Below are 7630 nucleotides of genomic sequence, written 5' to 3'. Positions count from 1 at the left end.
GACAGGGTCTCTGTCTCAGTCTCTGCAGGACTGCCATGGGAGGTAAGGGTGGAGAGCAAGTGAGTTGGGGCCTCAGAGAAGACTCTGGGATCAGCTCCCTTTGAGTCTTGGGTAGGAGAGGGGCGCGATAAGAGGTACTGAGGATGGGACGTGTAGTGCAGCCCTTGGCCACGAGGTGGCGCCCAACTCCTGTCCTGGGAAACTAAGGTAACATTTCCCCCATTCCACTAAGTTTGGGTTTCCTGTGTAACGTGGGTTCCATATAGAAGGTGTCCCTGTTAAGACATGGAGGTGAAAGTATATAATGGGCATGATAACTGCAGGCAGGTAGGTAAGATCACCTGGAAAGCAGCTGTGATGGAGGCGTCTGGGTGTTCTAGGGGCACCCATGATGAAGTTTCTAATAGTCAGCCCCTCACATAGTTTCCAAACGACAGATGGAAGGATAGTGATGTTTCCTTTAGAAAATTCCCCTGATGTGGTTGGGTGTTTTGGCTGGCTGACCTTCAGCTATATAGCACTGAGCTTGGTTCTCTTCTTCTTCTACTTAAACTTGTGTGGATTGTGGCTTGTGTAACTAAGAACCTCACCTGACAGTTCTCTTGAAGCACTGATCCCATTTGTTGTAATTATCTGACTCTCCCAATAAAATGTGAGCTCTCTGAGGGGAGAGATTAAGTTTGAAATATTTCTATGTCCTTAGTACTTAGCACACAGCCTAAGACAGAGCAGGCACCCCACAAAAATTTATTGACAGCTAAACGAAATGTTAGTCATTACATTATAAATCCCATCTGAGTGACTGCATCCTCTGCTGAGCCTAGGGCTGGCCTGCAACTCTTGAGGAATATTTCAATAGTGATCATGTTACTTCATTCAACTGAAGAAAATCGTTGGCTCAGTAAAATCATGTCTGCATGACAAACAGTTAGGCCTCCAGTCAGAGGAAATCATGGCCACGCAGAATCATGCTTGCGTGACCAATGCTGAACATCATTTAAAACCAACTGGCTTCCAGAACACCGACTGGCAGTCTCCAGGATGCAAAGCGATATTCACCATGAGTGGGGCAGATAAAAGTAGGACAGACAACAATAACTGAGTTTATATTATATCATCATTAAATCAATTTTAAAATATCACCAGTGGAAATTTCGTCCCTAAAGAAATGTCACCCCAAACTGCCCCTAACGAAGCTCCTGTTTTCATCTCTTCGTGTGATCTGGGACTGCTTATTCCTCAGTCCTCCAAGTGACCAAACACAGGCCCCTAATTCTATGTTCTTACTCTCTTAACAGTTTTTAATGACACTATTTTAAGTTGCTAGATGGGTTTGCATAGACCCTCTTGATAGCTGGCCTATGTCTTACCAAGGGAAGCAGTTGGGCAGTGGAGTACAGTGGTTAAGGCTGTGGTATCTGGTGTCAGACAGACCTGGATCAAGTCTCTGCTCTGCCATTTCCTGCTGTGTGACTTTGTGTAAGGCACTGACCTTCCCTGAGTCTCAATTTCCTCATCTATAAAATAGGAATAATAATCACCTTGATGAGTGAGTGGGTTATGAGGATTAAATGAGAAGAAGCATGAGAGCCCTCGGCCACTGTGAAAGCAGCCAACTGTCTAAATTGCAGAGCTTCAGCAGGGTGCCTTTCTGGGAATAAAGGAGCATAACTTCATTTTTGGCAAAAGAAGAGGAGTCAGTAGAAGGCTTTGGCCTCAGACACAGAAAAGGCAAGTTGAAGAGAATCGAAAAGGGGTAACTGGCATCCTGGGTTAGTGCATTGACTTGTGCACTCCAAAAATATATGTTCAAGTCCTAACACCCAGTACCTGTGAATTAACCTTATTTAGAAATAGGATCCTTGTAGATGTGATTAAGTTAAAATGAGGTCCTTCTAAGAAGAGGAAAATTTGGATATGGAGACACACAGGAAGAAGGCCATGTGAAGACAGAGGCAGAGAATGGAGCGATTTTCCACAAGCCAAGCAATGCCAAGGATTGCCAGCAACACCAGAAGCTAGGCAAGAGTCAAGGAAAGATTCTCCTCTCGGTCTTTCAAGAAGAGCATGGCCCTGTCAATACGGTGATTTCAGGTTTCTGGCCTCCAAAACTGTGAGACAACACATTTCTGTTGACTGCAGCCCCTCTGTGGTACTTCGTTAGGGCAGCCCAAGGAAACTAACAGAGCGGGGAGGCAGAAAAGCAGTCCCTCAGGTCATGCAGACAGATGAATTGGAGGGAGGAGGAGACACCACTGATCATCATTTTCCAGGTTTAGTGTCTTGGGTTCAGTGGGCAGGACACACTAATCACTGAAGACCAACTGGGAGATACACACAAAAGCCTGGTTCCCTTGCCTCAAGGCGGGATGACTCCTCAGTGCACTCTATGATTTGTACCCCAGACCCACCTTCGCTATGTAGGCTAAGGCTAGAGTTACCTGAGACCACATCCACCTTCAGCTCTTTCCCCTTTCCTCTCCTGCTCGCCTCACTCCCTTACAAACTGTTTCTGACTAGTACTGCCATCCCTGACAACTCTGTGGTAAGTGTCACTCACTGTCACACACTGTCACAAAATGTGTTCATTACACACTTCCCCAGGCCCAGCCCTGTGCTGGCTGCTGGAGCTGGTGGTGGTGTAGAGAGCGTAAGGCAGGCCCTGCCCTAAGGGAGCTCACAGTAGCCTGGGTGAAACATTAATTAATTGAGTAATCAACTAGTTAATGAATTAATTAAACACACATTTATTAAAAACATATTATGTACTGTCCCTGGCTGGGCTTGGAAAAGTTGCAGAGATTTAAAAAAAAACAGACACTAAACGTATAGACTGTTGAAGGATAGATCCAATCAGACGCGCGAGTGAATGTGAAACTGCAACTCTGCCAAGTGGGCTGTTAAGGAAAAGGGACTCTACTTACTAGCTGTGTGGTCTTGGGCAAATCACATAATCTCTTTATGTCTCAGGGACATCTGTAAAATGGGATTTTCCCCCGTTTTGCTTGTTTGTTTATTTTGTTCTTTAGATTCCACATAGAAATGAAATCACATTGCATGTGTCTTTCTCTGTCTGACACACTCCACTCAGCACAGTGCTCTCCAGGTCCATCCGTGCCGCTACAGATGCAAGAACCTATTCCCTTCCATGGCTGAGCAATATTCCATTGTATATGTGTATCGCCTATTCTTCTTCTGTTCTTACATCAGCAGACACCCAGGCTGCCTCCATGTCTTGGCCATTGTAAACAATGCTGCAATAAACATATGGATGTACACGTTCCCTCCAAGTAGCATTTTGGGTTTCTTCGAGAAATACCCAGAAGTGGGATTACTGGGTCCTTCTCTGTCTCTTGTTATAGTCTATTTTGTCTGGTATAAGTATTGCTATGCCATTTTTAAATTTTGCATAAAATAACTTTTTTCATCCCTTTACTTTCAGTCTGTGTGTGTCTTTCAATCTGAAATGATTCTCTTGTAGGCAACATACGTTAAGGGTTTTGTTTTCTTACCCAATCAGTTACCCTGTGTTTTTTTTCGGAGCATTTCATCCATTTACATTGAAAGTAATTATTGATAAATCTGTAACTATTGCCATCATATTTTTCTTTTTCTTTTTCTTTCTTTTTTCTTTTTTTGTCTTAAAAAAGTCCCTCTGATATTCTCTGTGGTACTGGTTTGATGGTGATGAACTCCTTTAGCTTTTTCCTGTCTGGAAAGCTCTTTATCGGTCTTTCAATTTTAAGTAATAGCTTTGTTGGGTAGAGTACCCATGGTTGTAGGTCCTTATTTCTCGTCATTTTGAATATTTCCTGCCAATGCTTTCTGTTTTGAGAAATCAGCTGACAATCTTATGAGAGCTCTGTTACAAGTTGCTAGTTGCCTTTCTCTTGCTGGTTTTAGGATTCTCTCTTTGTCTTTAACCTTTGCCATTTTAATTATAATGTGTCTTGGTGTGGGCCTGTTTGGGTTTACCTTGTTTGGGTGGGACCCTCTGTGCTTGCTGGCTTGTATGTCTATTTCCTTTGCCCGGTTAGGGAAGTTTTCAGTCATTTCTTCAAATAGGTTCTTGATCCCTTGTTTTCTCACTTCTCCTTCTGGTACTGCTACAATGTGAATGTTTTTAGGCTTGATATTGTCCCAGAGGTCTCTTAAACTATCCTCATTTGGGGGGATTCTTGTTTTTTTTGTTTTTTGTTTTTTTGTTTTTGCTTTTGCTTTTGCTGTTCAGATTGAGTGTTTTCTGCTACCCTATCTTCCAAATCATTGATTCAGTCCTCTGCTTCATCTATCGTGCTAGTGATTCCATCTGGTGCATTCTTCATTTTAGTTATTGTATTCTTCACTTCGAACTGGTTCTTTTTTATAGTTTTTATGTCTTTGTTTTTTTAATGCTTGCTATCTCTTTGTTGAAGTTCTCACTAAGTTTCCTGAGCATCCTTATAACCAGTGTTTTGAACTCTGTCCCTGGTAGGTTGCTTGCCTTCATTTCATTTAGTATTTTTTTCTGCAGTTTTCTCCTGTTCATTCATTTGGGATGTATTTCTTTGTTTCCTCATTTTGGCTGCCTGTCTGTATTTGTTTCTGTGTATTAGGGATATCTGCTATGTCTCCCCACCTTGACCAAGTGGCTTTATGTGGTAGGTGCTCTGTGGGGCCCTAGCACAGTCTCCCTGGTCACCTGCCCCAGGTGCTTCAGGAGTGTCCTTTGTGTGGGTTATGTTTACCTTCCTGGTATAGTTGAGCTTTGATTACTAGTAGCATCTCAGTGGGTAGGATTGACACTCAGACTGATTGGCTGTGTGATTTGGCCATGTCCACAGGTTACAGGCTGCTGTGCTGGGGGGCTTACCACATGGGATGGAATTCGCCCCAGTGAGACCACCCTTTGGTGTGCCACTTGTGGGGCTAATTGGGTGGTGCTGTGGTCTGAAGTCAACCTCTAAGTGTGTTGGTTCTGGGGCCTCTTGGGAGGGGCTCAGGTGCCAGCCTAGGTTACCCACTGCCTGTGACTGGCTGGGGACAACCTCGTAGGAGATACAAAGCAATCCACGTTTGATTGGTGCCTATGCTGGACCTGGAGGCTTGTGGGAGAGGCCACACTGTGAAGGGAGGATGGCTGCCACCAGTACCAGGCCTTGGTAAGCTCTGCAAAAAGCCAGGACACACTGACACCGGCTGCTTCTTGTTGCTGGCTTCAATAAGGGTCAGCTGCTAATTAAGTCTCCTGCTGTTTGGCATTGGGTGTGGCAGGGTCTCAGTGAGTCAACAGGGCAGAGCTTCGGAGCTCACCAGGCCAACCAGATTCAGATTTGGACGTCAGCGTAGGGGGCAGGCTCCATACAGGAAAGATGGTGCCCGCCTGCTGGCTGTTTGGGAGAAGGACCCCATGCAGGGAAAATGGTGACTGTTTTTCAGCTCACACCCTGAAGCCACACACTTCAGTCTGCCCCTCATATGTCTCTGATGACCCCCAAGTTACCGTCCCTCCGCTGGATCTCAGGGTGAGTGCCTCCGAGCGGGTGGGTCTGTGCACCGGCCCTTTAAGAGGACGGTTGGGTTTCCCATCCAGATGGTCAGAATCCCCAGTTTTTCACAGCCAACCTCCTCTTCTCAGCACCAGTCCTCCAGGCTGGGGAACCTGGTGTGGGGCTGGGGTCCCGTAGGGAATCTCTGTGGCTGAGATATCCCTCCCAATTTTCATCTGCCACACAGTGGTTTGGGGCCAGCACATTTCTCATCTCCACCTCTCCTACCAGTCTCGGTGTAGCTTCTTCTTTATATCCTTAGTGGTAAAACTTCTCTGCTCAGCTAGACTTCAGATGGTTGTCCAAGTTGATCTATAATTTAGTTGTAATTTTAATGTGTTCATGGAAGGACGCAGGCACAGTGTTTACCTACCCCACCATCTTGGCTCCAATCTATTTGTGAAATGGGATTTACATCCCTGTGTCCTAAAGTGTTGTATGCATGTAGTAACAATGCATGTAATGCCTTTAGCACAGTGTTTTGAACATCATAAGACTTAATGAAAGCCACTATAGTCCTTCTCTAGGTAAAGCACTGTCGTATGCCATCGCACCTATCCTCACACCATCGCTTGGAGAGAATTATCACTGTATCTCATTTTACAGATAAGGCATCCCTGCTGATTGCCTACCCAATAGCTTTCCCACCTTTTCCTCACTGTAAGAAAGTAGATTTTGTTTGGGTGTTCATCATTCCATATTCAAGAAAGCTGGCCCCCTCTCTTGCCTCAGGGTGTAAACCCTCATTGGTCTAAATTAATGAGAATTCTATTTCCCTATCCGATGATTGATTTAGGCAGTCATTGGTCTATTTCTACCCAGTTATGAACTTACTCGAGTTGCCCAGAATTGTCCAGTTTTAGCACTGGTAGTACTGAGTCCCAGAAAACCTTAGTCCTGTGCAGACCAGGATGTTTGGTCACTCTGCCAGCCACTGAGACCTGAGACGACTTCTACAGGGACGTGGAGTGGAGATGGGGGTACATCTGGAAAACTTCTTCCTTGCTAAGAATAAATGATAAAAACATACGGGGGAGGACACACCTTTCTTTGCCGGATGTCTGTTTTTGTGTGCTATATACGCTTAGAGCTACTGAAGCCATCCTGTGGCCATGAGAGGAAATAGCAACATGGTGAAGAAATGGAAAACACATGAGTCCTTGAGGACACTGCTGTGCTGGAAGCGCTTAGCTCAGGAGTTGTTGCTCTGAGAATAATAGACCATAATACCTACCGTGTTTTCCCGAAAATGAGACCTAGCTGGACCATCAGCTCTAATGCGTCTTTTGGAGCAAAAATTAAGATAAGACCTGGTCTTATATTATGTTAGATAAGACCAGGTCTTATCTTAATTTTTGCTCCAAAAAATGCATTAGAGCTGATGGTCCGGCTAGGTCTCATTTTCAGGGAAACAAGGTACTGATGTCTGTTACTTACAGCCAAATGCATCCTGACGCAAAATGATACCCAGCTGTAAAGAGGTGGAGCTGAATGTGAGCCCATCTCCATCCTGATGTTCATTTCTTAATACTAAACACTAGGACGGAGATAAGTTTAAGCTCTGGGAACAATTCCATTTGTCTTGAGCGGTATTCCTCAAAGTGTGTTATTTTCATGAGATACTCTCTACTCAAGGATTCATTCCATCGTCATATGGGTTTGGGAGACATGACATGCTCTTCTCTTATCTATACATATTAATTTGGGGAAGTCCTGCAGTGAGGAAATCTGTTTATCTCAGGTTAAGTTGGGGTTTCTCAAAATCATTTCAGTGTGGAATCTTCAGTTTATTTTTGTTTCTGTGAAGCCCTATTGATATCTCGCAGATGTTCCACAGAACACAGTTTGGGAAATGGTGAGGTAACAGATAAAGATGAAGAGGCTGTCTGAAGCATGAGACCTCAGCATTGGGCTCTGGATGGGAGACCACATGCATTGTTTGCCTGTTGTCTGACGTGATCATTAATAGCATTCCCTTTCCCTCTTTAGAGAGTCCCACTTTGGGATGATCAACTGTAGGATCAGTCAGCTCTGGACAAAGAGGAGGAGGGCTTCCGGGGGAAGGAGAAAGCAAGGGGCGCTTTAGGGTGAGGAAACAGTAC

This window comes from Rhinolophus hipposideros (genome assembly GCF_964194185.1).
Source record: "Rhinolophus hipposideros genome assembly, chromosome: 10".
Lineage (NCBI taxonomy): Eukaryota > Metazoa > Chordata > Mammalia > Chiroptera > Rhinolophidae > Rhinolophus > Rhinolophus hipposideros.
The sequence above is the reverse complement of the archived record's forward strand: the minus strand, read 5'-3'. Positions refer to the sequence as shown.